Below are 21,589 nucleotides of genomic sequence, written 5' to 3'. Positions count from 1 at the left end.
GAACAGAGAGGAGAATGTTGTGGTTCACTGTTTCGAAGGCTGCTAAAAGGTCTAGAGGAATCAAAACAATACTTTGCAAGTTTGAGGGGGGAATCTGGGATGTTATAAAGTGAGCTAGAATGAGAGACAGGTGTTGCTTATCAGTACTCAGACAAGGGTGACCTAAGTCCGGACAGGGAAAGGCTACTGGGTTAGAACGATGCTGTCAGAGAGCTCCCCCATCCCCGCCCGATGGGCGGCTTCAGACGATCGACCCCGAGCTCCCCTCGGCCAACCCCGACAGCTAGGACTGGGCAATCCGAGAGAGAGGAGTGGAACTGAGTGAGGAGTGAGTGGTCCAGTATGCTCCCTGGCGGTTCTCATGACCTCTTCTCCAGTCCATACCCCTCCCAGTCAATGAGGTACTGCAACCGACCCTAGAATCTGTGAGAATCCAGGATCTCACGTACCAAATATGCAGGCTGACCCTCCACTTCCAGAAGAGCCGGCAGGGCAACAGGGGCAGGGTCCACCAAGAAGGGGCTATAGTGTACCGGCTTGAGTGATGAGATGTGAAACGTGGAGTTAATGCAGTATTTAGAAGGGAGCTGTACTCTATAGGAGACTGAGTTGACTCTCCTGAGCACCTTGAAGGGACCAACGTAGCATGGACTCAATTTTCGACAAGAGGGCCCCTTCGTCATGCCCCAAGTGGATATCCACACCTTCTGATTGGGATGGAACGTCGGTGCGGGCCGACGGTGACAGTTGGCGAACCTCTGTTGAGATGCCGTGTTGTAATGGAATGCAGGAAGTCCAGTGTAGGAAGGTCTGTAGGGGCATTGTCCCAGGTGAAGAAGGCCAGCTGAAAACCAAAGGCACACTGCAAAGGAGTCAGTCATGTAGATCAGTCATGTTCAAGGGAATTGCGTGCATACTCTGCTCACGGTAAGTATTGGGACCAGTCAGAATGTATGCTTCAATACTGTCTGAGGAATCTTCCCACTTCCTGATTTGTCTGACAGCAACAGAATCCACGAGGGCTGTAAAAGCCTCCGACCGTTCCTCCCATGACACTAACAAAGGCAAAGTAAGCTGGTTATGTTTAAAGAAGAATACAAAAGTTCTTAATGGTGTTGTACTCCTTGCCTCCCTCCTCCTGGGTAGTTTGGGACCTCATACGTGGAAATGACCCTTCTCGCTACAATAGAGGCATAGACCCAGGGAGACACGTCCAGTGAAGTCCCCAAGCCGATGCAAGTGGGTTGCTCATGCCTCACCCCCTGGGAACGAGCTAGATGATTCTCCAGTGGTTTCTGCCTGTACTGTGGCGCTAATGGTCACTTCCGCAATCGCTGCCCTGTCCATCCCCGTCAAGAGAACGAGAAGACTTCTACATTTAGCACACACATAAGAATGTCTTCTTTACTGTATATTAATCGACAGCTTACACTACCTGTAGTTCTGTCTTTCAATGGTAACAGAGTTTCTCTCTCTGCCTTGGTGGATTCTGGAGCAGCTGGGAATTTTTTGGAGGTCGGGTTAGCTATACAACTAATTAACATTTAGCAGGAGATCTAACGCAATTTTAGGGATTCCTAAAATTGCCTAAGATCTCCCGCTACATGTTAATTCCCTTAATGGCCAACCCATAGGAGAAGGTGTAGTCACATACAAAACTGTCCCAGTCACACTTAAGATCAGCCTATCTCACTGTGAGTCAATCCAATTTTTGCTTTTATCCATGTCCCATGACTCCATTATATTGGGCTTTCCCTGGTTGTCTACCCATGACCCTAGTATCTCTTGGTCTACTGCTGAACTGCAGTCATGGAGTAAGCACTGCTTTCAGAACTGCATGTCTTTGCCAGTCTTCTCCACTACTGTCAAGAGCCCAGATACCACATCACTCCAATCTATCCCTCTGCTCTATAGGCTCTTCTCGGGTGTATTCAGTAAGGTTAAGGCCACTGAACTCCCATCTCATCGAGCTTGGGACTGTGCAGTGGAAATCCTTCCTGGGGCTTCCCTACCACAAAGAGAGCTAAACCTACCCACTTTCCCAGCCTGAGGAGGCAGCTATGGAGGCGTTTGTTGCGGAGGCCCTGCAACATGGCTTCGTTTGTCCTGCCACCTCTCCAGTTGGTGCTGGTTTCTTCTTCGTAGAGAAAAGGAGTGCGATTAAAGCCATGCATTGAGTACCGGGCCCTAAATGAAGTGACCATCAAGTACTCCTACCCACTCCTCCTTATTACTTTGATGCATGAACGCCCGCTAGGAGCTACAATCTTCCCCAAATTGGACTTGCATAGTGCTTACATGATGAGTGGAAGACAGCCTTCATAACAACATGTGGCCACCTAGTAATGCCTTGTGGGTTGTCTAATAGTCCCTCAGTTTTTTAGACTTTCATGGATGAAGTCTTTCAGGATATGGTAGGCAAATTCATGATTGTGTACATAGATGACATCCAGGTGTTTTCTCAGTCTAAAGCGGAGCATGTTGATCATGTAACGGCTGCCCTGGAACGTCTTAGACAACATCACCTGTATACTAAGGCCAAGAAGTGCGAGTTCGACAGGGACTGCGTCACCTTTCTAGGGTGTACCATCAAACCAGGAGTTCTCTCCATGGATCCGGATAAAGTGACTGCAGTCCAGAATTGGCTTAAACCCTCCACCATCAAGGAGTTGCAATGATTCACAACAACTGTATGATACACAACAACTGTATGATACACAACAACTGTAGATATGGTATTATACAAAATGGATCTGTACATTCTGTAGATTGTGTACATATATACCCAACCATATACATTGTACATTGTGTATATAATCATAATATACATATATTGTACATACATTGTTAATATATTTTGTACATACATAGAATATATATATTTATCTGTATATATATATTTTTTTCTCTATGCACCCCTGGTTCTCTTCCTCAGTTTGGACAGAGCACTCTCCACCATTTCACTGCGTGTTATACTGTGTATGACTATGTATGTGACGAATAAACCGAACTTGAAATTGAACTTGAACTTGAACTTGATTCTTGGGTTTCGCCAACATGATTTGGTGACATTGCAGCTCCCCTTACTGACCTCCTCAAGAAACAAGATAAACAGAAGCTTCAGTAGACCATGGCTGTGGATCAGGCCTTCCTGACTTTAAAGGGGGACTTTGTTATGGCACCTTTACTCCGTCAGCCCAACCCTTCTCTTCCCTTAATAGTGGAGGTTGATGCTTCAGATGTAGGAGTGGGAGCTGTCCTGTCACAGAGATAAGGCACACCACCTCGTATATAATCCTGTGCATTCTACTCCAAGAAACTATAACCAGCTGAGAAGAACTATGATGTAGGAAACCGGCAACTTCTCGTGGTCACACTTGCCCTAGAACAATGGAAACACTGCTTGGTGTACACCGACCATCAAAAGCTAGAGTAGCTACAGTCAGCTCGACGACTCAACCCAAGACAAGCCAGGTGGTCATTGTTCTTCTCCTGGTTTCGCTTCAGTTTTATACAGACCTGGTTCCAAGAATCAGAAGGCTGATGATTTGTTACACATCTATGACAAGGGAGAGACCAACCAGAATCCAGAACCCATCCTGCCTGACAGCTGCTTCCTAGCTCCTATACGGTGGGTTGTCCAAGATGACCTGGAGGTTGCTCTGAAGGATGGACATATCCCAGAGGGATGCCCCCTGACAAGCAATACATTCCAGCTTCCGTCAGAGGAACATTACTAGAATGGGCTCATATGACTTTATGCAATGGGCCTTCCCTTCCTGACAACATGCGTGATTATATAATGTCTTGTGTGGTCTGTGCCCAGTCACTCATACCTTGCACTCTCCCTGCTGGAGAGTTACAGCCCTTGCCTGTGCCACAACACCCCTGGATCCACATCGCAGTGGACTTCATCACAGACTTGCGTGCATCTGAGGGATACATGGTCATAATGGTAGTGGTAGACAGGTTTTCCAAAATATGTCATCTCATTCTTTTTCCCCATTTGCCTACAACCTTAGAAACAGCTGATGCCATTTTTCACTTATTTATTTCGCATATTTGGTCTACCAGAGGCAATATTATCTGATCGTGGTTCCCAATTTACATCACAGGTATGGAGACAGATTCATAGTTATGGCTAACTTTCTACAAAACTCTCCTCTGGTCACCATTCCCAAGTCTAATGGGGAGGTCGAATGTGTGAACCAAAAGGTTGGAAGGTTCCTTCGCCAGTAATGTGCCTCCCAAACTGACTCACACAAATACCTCCCCTGGGTGGAATACACTCACAATTCACTCACTCACTCTTCCACTTGGCTCACTCCTTTCCAGTGTGTCTACGGTTATCAGCCAGCCCTTTTGCCATGGGATGACTCCCCTACTGACATACAGGCTTTAGATCAGTAGTTCCAACAGAGCCCTCAGACATGGGAGGTCACCTATGTCCACTTACAGAGGGCATTGCACACCTGACAAGAATTTGCAAATCACCACCATAATTCTACCCTACAACAACAATCTGGTCAGACAGAGGGTCTGGGTCGTGACTCGGACTACCCAGTAGGAAACTGGTACATCGGTCCATTCAGGGTACTCTGGCAGGTCAACCCTGTATCCTACAAGCTGCAGCTTCCCACAAGGTACCAAATGAATTCCACCTTTCATGTGTCCCTGTTGAAGCCTGTGCATTATAATCCTGTGTCTGCAGCCACAAACCCTCCTGCCCCAGTGTAGATCAATACGGAGCCAGCCTATGCTGTCCGTGAGTTGTTTGATTCCCGGAGATGTGATGGAACCCTTTAGTATTTCGTCGACTGGGAGCATTATGGACCTGAGGAATAATCATGGGTTCCCAGGGGTGACATCCTGGATTCCTCTTTACTAGCTGACTTCCATGCTGCTCACCCAGATCTTCCAGGCCCTCAGGGCCATTGTAGACCCAGGACTCCCCGTTCTAGCATGTCTGGAGCTGCCTGTCAAGTGGGGGGTACTGTTACGAACCCCAGGAACCACACACAGCCCTGCACTGCCATGCACACTCCCCCCGAATGATTCACCAGAGTTCTAGCATGAACCTGATCCTCATTCTCCTCATTACTGCCTCCTTTATAAGCTTCCCTCCCCTGCATTCACATCGTAAAGTATTGCTACTCCATGGAGCATACAGAGCATTCTAGCATCTTGTTTGTCTTCCTGGTTTCCTACTTCTGCCTGTTTTATAGACCTCGTCTCCTGCCTGACCCTTGGAGACACCCACTGGATTCTGCCCCATGTTACCAACCTTAGAACAGCTTGACCATGAATACCTGCCTGACCCCCATGGATCTGTTTGATTTCACAATTAAAACCTCTTGCAATTGGATCCTATTCCTTGTGTATATGTTCAAATGCTGCACATGCAGCTTTGATGCGTAAAAACATACAACATGTAAATGCGGTCGGTACATTTTTGTTTATTGTGGTTTATTTGCCATTTAACCCCAATTCATCATTTTTTCATTTCTGTCATTGACTCTACCTAAACAGGGTCGAAACATTTGTTTCAGCAACATGGAATTCAAGGTGTTTCAGGACCCTGGACAGCTCCCAAAACAGAGCTAATGAGACCCAGGTGAAGCTCATCAGAGTGACACTCCTGAACTCACCCAATCCACTGATCTCCAATCAGCCCAGAGACAGATGAAGAGCCAGGTGTCCTAAGGGAGGAATTGCCGTTGTCATACATTACTCATCTTCTTCTCAGAAACAGAGAGCCAGTGATATCCAAATGTGAAAAAAACTCAATGAAGATGCAGATTTACAAAACACATCAGACATTTACCCACAACTGGCCAATTATACAGAGTTTTTCTGATTTATATGTCTGTGTTTACAATATGTCCTACAAAGTATTGCACAGAAATAGCACAGGTCACATTGCACAACACTGAAACAAACAAGAAGAAATAATAAATACCTCATTAGAAAAGCCTGCTGATCATGTAGTTAAAACAGAGGTAAGCTTCTCCATGTTTAGTTTTGAGTGAGCAATGACAACTACATATTTATTTTGCCCATTGAAGATCAGCCTGTGATATACAGTAAAAGATCATTTCTTTAAATTAGTGTGTTCTCTATCATCTGAGGTCTGTGCATTGGGAGAATCAACAGCCAGGACTCCTTGTATTTACTACCATGTTTATTCATATACAGAAAGGCCCAAAGGTGTAAACGTGAGCTTAAACTACTATATACAGCTAACTATGCCTAGTACATTCTAACCTTTACTATGGATATATTCAGAAGTAGACAAAGCTGCATTTTACTAAAATTAATAAACTAAATAAGATTCTGTTTGGGTGATATTATGTGTCCATTTACTTATCCATAACATTAACAACAGAAAACCAAACATTTTCAAAATATTTGTTATCTAAAAGTCGATAGGCTAATAGCTCAATAGACTGTAATATGCATTTTAGCAAAATAAATGGGATTTGCTAGGTTCATTTCAATTTATTTAACTGTGCTTGTACATTGTTTTGATCATTGTTCCAGCTGGCAAACTCATGACATCACAGGGTCTGTCCAACAGAACAGATCAAACTGAGCTAAGCTTCAGCTTCATCTTACCACAGAGCAGTTTTGTGTCAAAGCTGAAGTTGGTAGAGTAACTAAGGAGGACTTAATATCATCTTCTTTTGTGGAACCCAAAATGTCCAAAATGAGCTGGGAGGGTCTCAGTAAGCCTGGATTATGGAGGTACTGTCATGCAGCCCTCATGCTTCTTGCACAGTTTGCCTAATCATTCATGTAGGGCTCGTTTTATAATAAACTGCAGTTGGATCTTCACAGTGACTCTGGGTCAATGTTGTTACAGGGATGTAACCTGCTATGGGCAGAGAAGATCTCACCATGGAAGAGCAGATGAGTAGCAGCCTGTGTAGAGTAGAGAGACTCGCTGTCTACTATGGACAGTCTTAGTGGAATGGAAAAGTTGAATAAGGAGAGTTTGGTATGTGGACCTGATATACTGTGAACCTCAAACACTGTTTACTCCTGTTTCAAATGCAAATCGCATATAAGACAAACAAGGCGGTAAAATGAGCCTGTTCCAAAATCCTAGAATATTTCACAAAAGTCTTGACTCATTAATATTCATTCCCCTAAAACTTGTATAAACCGGCCCACATTCTAGCCAAAGTGCTATTACCATGGACCGGAACAGTCAAACCTTCAGCAGTTCTGCAGGTATTGTGAAGAACAAAACAATGACAGGGAATAACAATGAAAATGCCAGATTACATACAAAAATGTACCATTCCAGGCTGTGAAGATGATGTCATACTCTTCCGAAGGAACCACACTGTTAATGGGCTTTGTTGTTTTCATATTTAACTGCAGCCCAGACAACTTTAACTTAAATGTGTTAGTTTACTCTGCAGATTTGACTTCAGAGAATTTTTCAAACATTTACATTTTTGGCATTTAAAAATATAAATGTGTGAGTGATTTACAAAAGGGCTTTGTCATCTAGTCATAGAACGTATCCTATCCAGTACAATATGGAGCAGCTCCACCCAGTGTTTGACACTGAAGAGAGAGGCAGTTCCAATTTCAAAGTTCAAAGTTCAAAGAGGCTTTATTGTCATTTCAGCTATATACAAGTACACAACAAAAACGAGACAATGTTCCTCCAGGACCATGGTGCAACACAAAACAACAGTGCAACAGACAACATGCTACACAAGTGCAAACAATCCAATATAGCGCAAAATGTCATAAACATTAAATAAACACTAATAAATACAGGACAGGACAAATACAAAATGAGTAGACAGTGCAATTATTTAGTCCAGTACACAGTACTGGGAATATGTAAAGTGAGTTGTGCATAGGAGTCAGTGACATGCTATACAGAACATAGCAGTCACCGGTAGCAGCCAGAACAGTTCAGAGTACAGTGCTGGTTTAGTACAGTACTCTAGCAGCAAGTAGGATAATGTGCAAGACTGCAACAGGAGTGCATAGTTTATTTGTGTGAGGTTTGACTTCAGCACTAGTCCAATGCAAAACAATGTGTGAGAGTGTGTATGGATATGTATGTATGTATGTGTGTGTGTGTGTGTGTGTGTGTGTGTGTGTGTGTGTGTGTGTGTGTGTGTGTATGTGTGTGTGTGTGTGTGTGTGTGTGTGTGACTGTGTATAAGCATGTGTGTATGTGTGTGTGTATAAAGTGCCCATTTTTGGAATCTGAATTGGGATTGGAGTTAGCCAGAGTCTAATGGCTTCTGGGAAGAAGCTGTTGCACAGTCTGGAGGTGCAGGACCGGATGCTGCAGTACCTTTTTCCAGATGGCAAAAGGGTGAACAGTTCGTGTGAGGGGAACGTAGCAGGCTATGGTGGTGGTATACATGGAGGTCTGTTGTTTCCATGTATTTGTGGTTTATGTTGCTGGAAAAATGTGGTAGAGACGACAGATAGTAGCACAATAGCACCATTTATCGGACCTGGAGTGGCCGCTGCGCGCTACAGCGCCGCCATCTTGGATTTAGCATTTTATTGGCATCACGATCTCAACCACAACCTGTAAGCAGCCAGCCCTGCTGTGTGATACTTTTACATATTTTGTTGCTTGAAGTCCTATAATCTTAAGTATACAGTTTCATAGTGAGCTGACAACTTTAATTTACTTCATGTTGTTATCAAGATCAAAAGTAAATAGCTAGTATTAGTGATGTTAGTTACTAGCATAGCTAACTAAATAGTAATGACCACCTACCTTATTTACACAGAGGTTCATTTTATTTTCCTTCCTGTGTTTCATTCAAAGAAGCCTGTGCTGTTATTTAAATCTACAATAGAAGATAATTCTGTCATTTCCTCTGTCAGGTAAATTTTTATTTCATTTTTCATCAACAAGACAACTCAGAAGATAACTAATTTGGTTGTTAGAAATTACTACAGCCAATCAGCGCAAAGCTCATTGAAATATTCATGAGCCCATCAAAAAAGGGAAAACAGAATGTTTCATTCTTGGGCCACAGTGTGAGAGGGGGCACTTAGAGCTGTAATGTTCATACTGGGAGGGAGGGGAGAGGAAACTTTGCATGTGCAGCACCTGCTTCAATGCTCTGGGAGTGTTTATAGTCCTGTGAGTTTAACACTTCATGACTGAGAGCTGCCTGCCCCAGAAACTTCACCTACAGCAACCATGACTTTGATCCCCATCTTCATCTGCACACTGGCCCTTTGGACTCAAGGTAACTCATGGCTTTACCGCTGTGCTGAACTATCCATGTGACACAGATCTACTATTCTTATTTTAAATGCACTATTCACAGATTTAGAGTAACACATTAAAGTATCTGTGCAGCTAAATGTTTTGTGTTTTGTATTAATTTCTTCCTCAGGATCCAGAGGTCAGGTGACAGTGACTCAGACTCCTGCAGTGAAATCTGCTCTTCCAGGAGACACAGTCACCATCAGCTGTAGATCTAGCCCACCAGTGAACACTGCTGCTGGAAATGAGCTTCTAGCCTGGTACCTGCAGAAACCTGGAGAAGCTCCTAAACTCCTGTTTTACCATGTTCACAAGTTACAGTCAGGAACTCCAGCTCGTTTCAGAAGCAGTGGATCTGGATCTGACTTCACTCTGACCATCACTGGGATCCAGACTGAAGATGCAGGAGATTATTACTGTCAGAGTGAACACTGGGTCAATGCCTATGTCTTCACACAGTGTTAGAGAGTCGTACAAAAACCTCCCTCAGTCAGGCTGCAGGTGTTGAGGGGGAGGATGTGATACAAGGCAAGGCAAGTTTATTTATATAGCACATCATAGACAATGGCAATTTAAAATGCTTCACAAAAGACTATTACATAGCAACCTTATCACATCCTGAGATCTATCACTTTAGGAAGGTAAAACAAGAAATAGATTACATACATAAATAAAACTGATGCAAAGGGAAAATATAATACAATTAAAAATAAGTGATTTATTAAAACAAACCACAAAAGGAAAGGTGTCAAGAAGAAAGATCTAAATACACTAGGAACTGGCACGGAACGCTTGCCTCTCACGAGTCACGTGGTTTGGCCTTAATTCCTCTCTTAATTTCACAGCACTGCAGCAGATCTGACAGGTATCAGCTCACAGGCAGAGTGACAGTGATGAGTAACAGTGTTCAGACACTACATGAGATCCAGGTGTCATCAACACCAACATGAGCTCAGTTATGTCATGACTCATTAAATGTAGAAAAATCATGAGTGAAAGTGACTGCAGCACATAAGAGGGGATGACTGAGAGCTCTAAGAGGAGAGATTTTATCATTCATCTGATAAACACTCACATTAGTTCTGTGGTAAAAAAAAAAAGACAGATGTGTTGTTTGCATATGTGAGCTGCTTCACTGCTCCATACACTTTAAGAGCTGTAGTGGTGATCAGAGAGTGTTCAGTCCTTTAACACACACTGACAAACAGCACAATGATGATGTCACTCATTCTACTGCTGGGGACACTGGGACTCCTCACTCAGGGTGAGACAAACTGAAAACTTTTTCATTTTTCTTAATTTTGGATGTTCATTATTTATTATTTGCAATTTATTTGAACTGTTATTTGTTCTTTTTATTTTCAGAGTTACAATGTTTTTATTAGGGCTTATTTTGATTTTATTTAAAACCTTTTTTCAAATTTAAATGTTATTTATTTATTTTTAGAATCCTTTGGGGAGATAATTCTGACTCAGTCTCCACGTTCTCAGTCAGTTACACCAGGACCGTAACGATTCCCATAGGAACAGGCGAGAGGCAGAATACATGTGCAGGGGGCAGTTTATTAACGGAGGAAAAACACAATCACTGAAGGCAAAATAACGGGCAAGGAGAAAACACTGAGGCAAAATGATACACAAACTAATCAAACGGAAAAGCAACAGGAAACCCACGAGCATAATTTATACAGGACAGTACTAACGTAACTTACCAAAATAACCAACAAACTAGAAAACAAAACACGCAACAAAACTAAGGAGCAGAACCAGGCACTGCAGGAAAACAGACAACAGGGAAACCATGACAACAGGAATACCAGGATGGCAGCCACTCCTGACAAGGACAGATTGATACTATCAGTTGCAGGGCCAGTCTGGGTATTAGCAATTACCTCCACTGGTACCTACAGAAACCTGGAGAAGCTCCTAAACTCCTAATCCATTATTCATCTACCTGTCAGTCTGGGATTCCAGATATATAAATGTTTTATTTTTGTGTGTTCTGGTAAGTAGGGAGTGGCTGCCATTGTGTTTGGAGCCTGGGTTATTTTATATGTTTTCTCTTATTGAGTTACTGTAGTCTTGTGTATTTATTTTGTCTGTGTTTTCACTTATGGAGTTTATGTAGTCTTATGTGTTTATTTTGTCCTGTACAGGTTTAGTCAGCATCTTTGTTTTCTAGTGTGGGTTTGTACAAGTGTTAGACTTTGAACTGTGTTTATTAGATGTTGGATATTTTGTTCATATAATACACTGGCACACCTTGAACTATGATGGTCTTCTCTGAGGTTTCTTTAACTTACATTCTTAACACAAAGCTCTTGTTACAGTCTTAAGCCTAGATGAGATTGTAACATTGAAATAGTGAAATTGATGGCATTAGATGATACTTTTTATCCACAGCAACTTATAATTATGACTGAATACAACCAGAGAAGTTGAGGGTTAAGTGCTTTGCTTAGGGACCCAACAGCAGGGCTTGAACTAGCAACACTGCAATTAAAAGTTGAGCACCTTAAGCACTGAGCTACCACCACCCCCACCAATTAACACAGATTTTTAAGATGCTGTCAATGAGACTTCACTAAGCCGTTTTATCAGAGGATGGTTATGATCCATCAGCCTCTGGGTTATGGTCCCAGCACACTTCCACTGCACCACTCTGCTCTACTGCTAATAGAGAAATAATAAAATACCTACAAACTCACACTGAAATGGACAGAAGTGTTCAAGTATATGAGAGTTCATACATTCATTCATTCATTTCTTTATTTGCTAAATACAATTCATTATCTAAACTTACTTAGTAGAGAATATAATTTCTATCCAATACTGATAGTTTTATTGGTAATTATTTCCTTTGCCTGTGTACATAATGTTCAGATAAAAAATGAAGAACTGAAACTATTCTCTAGTAATGTCAATACCAGTCAGAGTGAAAGAGAGCGAGAGCAGTGGGGTGAAACAGAATTTGTTTACAACCCTGAGAAACCTGCTCCTTCCCAGAATAGAACAACACTTTTTGCAGATGTTCAGCTTTCATTAGTCCAACTTACTCAAGCACAACACAATCCAGTACAACACACTCCTGTACAACACACCCCAGTGCAAAGAATCTTACAGTGCAGATAATGAATATTAAAATGATACAAGAACAGACCAAGTTCAAAATGAAGCTTTATTGCAGTGATAGTGACCCAAAAATCAAAATGCAGCACTAAGAGTCAGTGAGCTGCTGTGGCTGTAACAGCAATTCTGTTCTTCTACACTCGTCAGAACACTCTCCTTCACGACTGAGAGCACCACACCACATACACACACACGTTTATAAATATTTACATAAAATATACTAGATACCTCTTATTAATCATTCTGTTTTAATCTGTTCATCAGTTCCAGTTATCCAATAATCAGCACACTGTACCATAGTTTTGACATTTAAGAGCATCTATATACTACATTATTTTATAAAGTTTAAAGTTATCTAGTATGGTTCGTTCTGTTACAATATAATTTTGTAAGAGTTATTCAGTGGAGTCATTACTTCAGACAGGGACCACAGAGTGTATTTGGTAGATGTGTATTTTTAGATGTCTATTAATACAGAGAGGCCACAGAGTGTATTTGGATGTGGGGTTGGACCAACGCAGCCCTGATATGGTATAGGTAAAAAAAAAACATGGAAAAATAAACCAGTCAGACCAGATAGAAACGTCTGTTTTAAGCACAATAATTTTGTTCTCATCAAAATTTCCTACTAAACATGAAATGGCTTAATATGTAAACCTGTATTCCTGCTTGGTTTATTGTAGAACAAAAACATGAAAGCCTTTATTGCCAGCGTGCACTATATAAAGGCTTGTGTGACTCAGCAGTTACCGCCAGTAGAGGTCACTTTTGAAATCTGAACATTTAATCCGACTAAATTCACGTCTATCGGTGGATAAGAATTTATTTCATGTTCTACTGTGTGAAACAACTGTTGATTAATAAAAGTATGGAACTATACTAGCTAAACGCTACAGTCTATACACAACTGCAAAAATACACTGCCTGGCTGCACTAGTATCAGGGAGACGTGCGGCATGCGGCACTATTTTCAGGGAGATGTGTGTAGTGTGGGGCACTAGTATCAGGGCAGCTTTTCTGATGCTGAGCAGAATGTGAGCTTCTGTGGGTGGAGCAGTGAGAGTGGGTGGGGACTGGAGTTACAGAAAAAAAGATATTAGCCTTGGAAGTTTTTGAATACTTCAGCATAAGATTGTGAGGTCATCCACATGTTAAACACTAAAGGTCTGACCATGTGGTGTGGAGGTGGGGGTCAAACACAACCTGTGTTAGTTCATGTCTATGATGAGATAAGATAAGAAAAGACTTTATTATCATTGTACTTGTACAACAAAACTTAGCTCACAGAGGGACCAGCAGCAATAACAATAATAAATAATATAAGAGACATAGAATGGAAATAGAAATATTAGCAGTGCTACATATGTATACATCAGACTTAGATAGTGCAAACAATGAAGTGTAAACAGGAAGTGTGAACAGTGAAGTGAGTGTAGGAATATGGACTGTGTTGTTATGGGGCATAAACATGTTCTCTTTACTAAGAATGAGGCCTTTTGTTTTTCTTATTTAGTTCATTTAATCAGGGTAATGATACACTCACCACCATAAGAGGAACAAATGTTAGGTGGTGTTGGTGTAGCTGCAGAGAGAGTGAGCCACCAACCTGGACAGCAGGGGGAGACATAATCCACCTCAGCAGGACTTTCACCAGATGTTCTGCTCTGTTCAGATAAGCTCACTCAGGCACAAGAAACAGTCTGATAACATTAATAAAGATGTTTATCTCTTATAAAAGAGCAGAGAATGTCCAAAATGAAGCTTTATTTCAGTGGAAGTAACGGAAATGCCAGGACACAGAACAGAATACAGACAGAGCTGCTGCATTCTGCTCTCCTGCACTGGTCAGAACTCCCTCCTTCACCTCTGAGTCACCCAGTCCATCTGACCACTCACACTGAGTTTAGTGCCTCATCCACAAGTCAACCATAGTGATACATTCTAATGAAGCTGTCATCCAAAAACCTCTTTCACATTATAGTGACCACACACACACACACACACACACACACACACACACACACACACACACACACACACACACACACACACACACACTTCTGGGCTCTCAGAAGTAGGGTGAGACAAACAGGTCTATTTATTATACCTTTTTGTTTGTTCTTAGTTAGCTGAAAAAAAAAATTAAATTAGAAGTTCAAAATTTTCTTTACAAATAAATTCTCATCATATTCTGTACTCTGAGTTACAAGTTGATTTGGTACACCCTCTCTAAAGCTGCACCTAGACATTTCAGGCATTCATGTGTTAAAGGACTGATCACTTATTTTCCAGTCATTTGCACCATGCTTACAGACAACTCTGTAAATAACCAGTTTACAAATGTACAATAGTGGCGTCAGCAGTGTTGGATATCAAAATACAACTGAAGGTGAAATGGAAGTCAGCAATGTACTGCTCTACAATAGGTGACCCTAATAAAGTGACTATTTATTTCTGTATTGATGGTGAATGAATCTCTTTTAAGTCAAAAGTTTCAAAATAATTTGTAAGTTTAAATTTTCTTATATTTTCTTTTTTTCTTTTTAGAATCAATGCGAGAAATAATGTTGACTCAGTCTCCAGTTTCTCAGTCTGTTTCTCCAGGAGAGACTGTTACCATCAGGTGCACGTGCAGTGAATACTGTAGCAATGAGATTGATTGGTACCTACAGAAACCTGGAGAAGCTCCTAAACTCCTGATTTGCTGGGCTGCTAACTTACAGTCTGGGATTCCAGATCGTTTCAGTGGTAGTTGATCTGGTACAGAATTTACTCTAAAAATCTCTGGAGTCCAGGCTGAAGATGCAGGAGATTACTACTGTCAGCAGGATTACAGCTGGTTCAAACAGAGTGCTGTACAAAAACCTCCCTCAGCTGTAGAGGAACTGCTCTGACTCAGAAATGCAGACTGATCTGATATCAGCTGCAGAGCTTCTAAAGCTGTAGTTAATTAATCAGGTAAAATGCACTACAGTTATATCCAGCTTTATTGATGTTTTTTCTATTTTCTATTTTCCCATTCCCACATTTCCATAGTTTTCACATTTTGGAACAGATATTTTCATAAGTACATAAAAATAATAAATAATAATAAATAAGTAATAAAAATAATAGCACAGAGAATTTGGTAGACATGTATTAATACAGAGGTCACAGAGAGTATTTGCTAGATGTGTATTAATACAGAGATGCCACAGAGAGTATTTGGTGGACATGTATTAATACAGAGAGGTCACAGAGAGTATTTGGTAGATGTGTATTGTCACAGAGAGTATTTGGTAGATGTGTATTAATACAGAGAGGTCACTTTGCATGTGCAGCACCTGCTTCAGTGCTCTGGGAGTGTTTATAGTCCTGTGAGTTTAACACTTCATGACTGAGAGCTGCCTGCCCCAGCAACTTCACCCACAGCAACCATGACTTTGATCCCCATCTTCATCTGCACACTGCTCCTCTGGACTCAAGGTAACTTACTGCTTTACCTCTGTGGTGAACTATCCATGTGACACAGGTCTACTACTCTTATTTAAAATGCACTATTCATAGATTCATAATAACTACACAAAAGTATCTGTACAGGTAAATGTAACCTTTTTATGATTTTATTAATTTCTTCCCCAGGATCCAGAGGTCAGGTAACAGTGACTCAGGATTCAGTGAAATCTGCTCTTCCAGGAGACACAGTCACCATCAGCTGTAGAACCAACCATGCAGTGTATCAGGCCTGTTCACACTGTACTTATCGTCTTGCCTGGTACCTGCAGAAACCTGGAGAAGCTCCTAAACTCCTGATCCATGAGGTTAAATATAAACTGTCAGGTATTCCAGATCGTTTCAGTGGCAGTGGATCTGCATCTGACTTCACTCTGACCATCAGTGGAGTCCAGACTGAAGATGCAGGAGATTATTACTGTCAGAGTTACCATAGTGGTAATGTGTTCACACAGTGTTAGAGAGTCATACAAAAACCTCCCTCAGTCAGACTGCACAGAGACTGCACTGCTGCAGCTGGGACCTACTGCAGGTGCTGAGGGGGAGGATGTGATACAAAGCAACACATGTTTATTTATGTAGCACTTTATACACAATGGTAATTTAAAATACTTCACAAAAGAGTTACATAACAAGCTTATAACATCCTGAGTTCCATCATGTTAGGAAGGCTTATGTAAAAAAAAGAAATAGATTACACAGATAAATAAAACTACTGATGCAAAGGGAAAATATAATAGAACAAAAAAAGAAGTGATTAATCACAACAAACGTCAAATGGAAGGTGTCAAGAAGAAACATCTAAATACACTTCAAACTAATATAAATGCTAAAAATTAAAGTGCAAAGAGTTCAAATGTAGGTAAAAAATACAAAAAACAATTTTTTTAAAAAGACATAAAAGTGAATTTTAGTGCTAAAATTAAAAGTGAAAAGTTAAATGTCAAGGATGTTAAAAATCTCTCTAGACACGACTAGCTGACTGCTTGCTGGTGATCTCAGAGGCCTGTTGGGTTTATACTCCTCAAGTAGATCACAGTTGTATTTCTCTCCTGCACCACTCAGCACAATAATACACTCTGTGGAGGACAGGAACCACACCACACTCACCACTACTGAACACACACATCTTTAAAGAACCATAAAGCTAAAATGCACCCATATGTGCATTTGGCCCATATGTTGTGCAATCAAAGATTTCTCCAATTAATTATGTATTATCTACCCTGGACCATCAACACAAATCACATCTATATCATATAAACCTCCCAACACTCACCTAACTCAGATCACTTTGCTACTATTGAAGGGGGTACAGAAAGAGCTTAAGGTGAGACTCCGGAAGAACAAGGAAGCCTACAGAAGGAAGCTGGAGATGAAGCTTCAGCAGAATACAAAGGAGGTGTGGACAGGCATGAAGCAGATCACTGGCTTCAAAATAAGGCAACAGACTGTTGGGGCAGTCAAGACAAGGCCAATGAGTTGAATGTGTTTTTTAATAGGTTCAGTACAACATCCTCCCCACACACATGCAGGGGCATCTCCCCCACTTCCTTAACATCAACACCTCTTAAACATCAGCACTCACCCCCTCTCACCCTACAGTCATTATCTGTTGATCTGTTTGATAAACTTTCACAACTCCCCCATCCAGAAGTAACAACCAGCCAGGTGAAAACACAGCTGGAAAAGCTTAGAGTCAGCAAAGTCGCAGGGCCGGATGGAATCAGTCCAAGGGTACTGAAGGTTTGTGCAATCCAGTTGTGTGGGATCCTTCAGCAACTCTATAACCTGAGCATTAAACAGGAGAAGGTGCCAGTGTGGTGGAAAACCTCTTGCCTAGTTCCTGTTCCAAAGACTTCCACTGCCTCCTCCTTGAATGACTACAGACTGGTGGCGCTCACATCTCACGTCATGAAGGTCCTGGAAAGACTAGCGCTGTCATATCTTAGACCTATAGTAAGCCCTTTCCTGGACCCTCTGCAGTTTGCTTACCAGCAGCAGGTAGGGATGGATGATGCTGTTATCTACCTACTGCAGAAGGCACATGCACATTTGGATCATTTACATTTACATTTTTGTTTCCATCTAAGTATTGATGCCTCTAGAGATCATTTGGATGGCTATTAATGACGGCCACAGACATCCAAACTGTATGATGATAAAGAAACCCACACCTTTGTTTGTTTGCTTTGAATGCCATCAAAGAAAGAGAAGAAATCACCTGTGACTATGGAGCTGAAGACTGCCCATGGAGAACACAAGTATGTTGCACAGTACACAGTGTACAGAATAGCTAAGTTTTGCAGAATGTAATTTTCTGGCAAAATGAGAATAAAAATGAACATGCTTTAAAAAATACTTTTCACAACGTCCCCACTGTACTCCTTCAGTTCAATATATTTGCAGGTTATGAATGTGAAGTTTTTTTTTCTGAAGCTATTTTTGTTTATGAACTACATTGATTAAAATGTTGTTTATACTGTTGCTTGTACATTTATGAAATTTAGCTGAAGCATTTATCCAAAGCGACTTACAATTATGACTGAGTACATCTTGAGCAATTGAGGGTTAAGGGCCTTGCTCAGGAGTCCAACAGTGGCAACTTGGCAGTGGTTCCAAAATGAAAATTAGATTTTTGTATCAAGACTGAGACAGACTAAAAGTATCATAGTAAATTCTCAATTAAGTGGCAAAAAATAATACATTTTATGGTGAGTTTCAGTTGTTATTTTCGTTATCAATTATTCATTGGATTGTATTCTTAAATCATAAATTATGTGGTTTATAAAATATTAGTGAACAGTGAAAATGTTCACCACTTTTTCTTTCAGCCCAAAATGAAGTCAGCAGATGTCTTTTTTCTGTTTTTTGTCAGATCTGTCGACAGTTGGTTTAAAACCCAGAATATTCGGTTTATTATAATGTAGCCAGTGAAAAGAAAATCTGTTACAAAATAAAAACCTTGCAAAATTTTAAAAGGGCTTAGAACAATTAATTATCAAAACAACTGCTGTTTTATTTCTGTCAATATATTATCAATTATCTAAATAATTGTTTCAGCTCTGCACATTACTTATTACTTTTTTTAGATGAAAGATGTGGATCTTGTAAATGTCTCTGGCTCAGTGAGTTTCCCTATGTGTGACTCCACAACATCAGACAAAATGACCTTTGACAGGCACAGCAAGAAGACAATGGAACAGAAGAAAAACCCTGTTCAAGTCAGAACATAAATGACTGCATAGTTGTTAGTGGCAAAAAAGGCGAAAAGAGAGTGGTGGGACTAGAATGCGTGACAAGAGGCATTACTGCTTGTGTTGCTCTAAGACTTATGCTAAGATGGCAAGGCAGCTTGCGCATGCACATGAAGATGAATCTGATGTGGCTAAAGCTCAGACCTTTCCAAATTGTTCCAAGGAGAGAAAAAACAGCTAGCTTATATTCACAACAGAGGAAACTATGCCCACAATGCTGCTGTTAGGGAGTCAGGAAAGGGAACTTTACTTCCATTTAAATGATGACCTAAAGAAATGCTGGGAAATGACTTCATGCACTGCGCATACTGTCAAGGACTTTTTACAAGAAAGGTCCTGTGGTAACATGCATAGCCATAGACCAAGACCTGGATCAGTCACACCCAAACCTGGAAAGAACTGTGTTCAGTCCATGTGTACATACACCGGGCCTGTGTTTTCACACATGAGCAAACAACTATGGAGCTTAATCAGTGCCATGAATCCTGATCCAATCACATATTATAAAAAATGACCAAATCATTACTGACCTTGGGCAACACTTGTTAAACAAGGAGGTACATCAGAAAATCAGCAGTATGTGCGAGAGAAAATACAAGAAATGGGAAGGTTGATTGACAGCACCAGACAATTCACCACTTTAAGGATGGAAGAAGTACACAGAGACTGTTACAGCTGTCAGGATCACATGTGGGTTTGGCACTGAAAGAAACATGTTCTTGATTCCATCACTAGCAAACAAACTTGGGAATGCCCTGATTGAAGTAACTAAACTCTTAAAAGCTCAGGGTTTAATCTACAACAAAGAGCTTCTAAAGAATGCCAATGAGTTTCAGGACGTCCATCACGACAAGTGGAATGAGCTTATCTCTTCTACAGCATTGAGGAACATCAGGGAGGCAAAGTGGAATGTGCCCACTCTCATGCTCTTTACTGAAGATGTTCAAAAAATGCATGCACATCTCAGTCAAGTGCAAGATGAGTGGTACAGTTCACTCTCTGAATATTCCTCTACAAGGGCCTGGATGGAGCTGGTACAGGTGTGTCTGGCCCAGAACATTCTCTTTAACCGGAGTAGGGAAGGAGAGGTGGCACGCATGCCCTTATCTGCATTTTCATCAAGAGACACTTCCGATCCACATGAGGATGTGGACTGGGCACTTTCTGAAGTGGAAATAAATCTCTGCAGACACTTCTCAAGGATTGTCATCAGAAAATGTGGTCGTCCGGTTCCTATTCTTCTGACATGAAAAATGCTGGGTGCTATAGAACTTATTAAGCAAAGAGAAGCTTGTGGGGTTCAAAAAGAAAATTATTATATGTTTGCAAGACCAGAAGCTATGTTGATATAGAATAGGATCGACCTTTAAAAATTAGAAATAGTTCAGGTTGAACATAGTGGTACCAAGAACTGGTTGTTGTAAGTATTGAATATCAATTTGCATACATTGAATAATGTTTGGTTTGGAGAACAATAGTGGAACCTGGACAAGTATTATGAAAAAATAAAAATGGTAATGTAAGGGTCCTTGAAGAAAATGTATAAAAGGTGTGCCCACCTGAGGCTGTTAGACATTCTCCGGACAATGCCTCGTTTGTAACATTGAGCTCAGAATAAAGATGGGACCAGCGATTCTCTTCAATTAATTCCAGAAATTAGCTCTTGAACTTAGGAAAATCTAGGAACGACATGGCTTCCTGAGAAGACCCTGCAACTTGCAAAGATCAGAAAAGTTCTTATGGCACTCGAGTAAGGAAAATTAGCTGAGTTTCATGGCAAGAATTGGGATATAATTGGAATAGATCCAGATGGTATTTTGTTTTATTTGACTTTATTTGTTTTTTTCTGTTTAACGTCTATTCCTCATTCTTTCATCACATTGCTAAGGTGTACTTTGTATGACTTCCACAGAAATAGTTCTTGACAGTGAGGATGAGGACGATGGGAGCACACAGGAAGGAATTTTTCATCTAATGTTGATGGTATGTATTGTCAGCAATTTACTGTTGGATTACTACATTTTCCTTCTATTTTAATAAACTTTTTATTAAAATAAAATTTTAGTAATTTGTAATGAAGTCTCAGTGTATAAAATGGGTTTCAGCACCCTGTAGTTAGTTGGTTACTTAGCTAATGCCTGTATTTTTTTCCCCTCAAACTAATGGGCAGCGTTGGGGATGAATTATCATTTCTGTATGATTCATAGAATGTGCACTTCACTAGAGGGCATGTGGGCTTTGTGATTGGAATGTGAAAGCTACAATGATATTAAAAAAAAAAGAATCCATCATCATTCATGGGATACCCATTACACATACACTGTAACTCCATAACAAAGTGGGCCTGATTCTTGTCTGATTAGCCTACTCAGATAAAATAAACTATGTAGCCTACTCAGATAAAGTAAACCTTATGAGATAGTTGGCACTTGGTTCTTTTTGAATC

General features: G+C 40.9%; 1 long non-coding RNA gene and 2 gene segments (V, D, J or C); all 3 read left to right on the top strand.

Moving 5' to 3' along the window:
• LOC118240845 overlaps positions 1-21,589 on the top strand; it is a 320,919-nt gene that overhangs the window by 30,172 nt on the left and 269,158 nt on the right.
• Positions 1-21,589, top strand: part of LOC113568144 — a 236,295-nt gene that overhangs the window by 8,998 nt on the left and 205,708 nt on the right.
• Positions 10,419-11,537, top strand: LOC118240931. The gene is made up of 2 exons (XR_004775707.1): positions 10,419-10,529; positions 10,713-11,537. It is a non-coding gene; the product is annotated as an uncharacterized LOC118240931 (long non-coding RNA).

The sequence above is a fragment of the Electrophorus electricus genome, chromosome 2 (assembly GCF_013358815.1).
Source record: "Electrophorus electricus isolate fEleEle1 chromosome 2, fEleEle1.pri, whole genome shotgun sequence".
NCBI classification, from domain to species: domain Eukaryota; kingdom Metazoa; phylum Chordata; class Actinopteri; order Gymnotiformes; family Gymnotidae; genus Electrophorus; species Electrophorus electricus.
The sequence above is the reverse complement of the archived record's forward strand: the minus strand, read 5'-3'. Positions and strand labels throughout refer to the sequence as shown.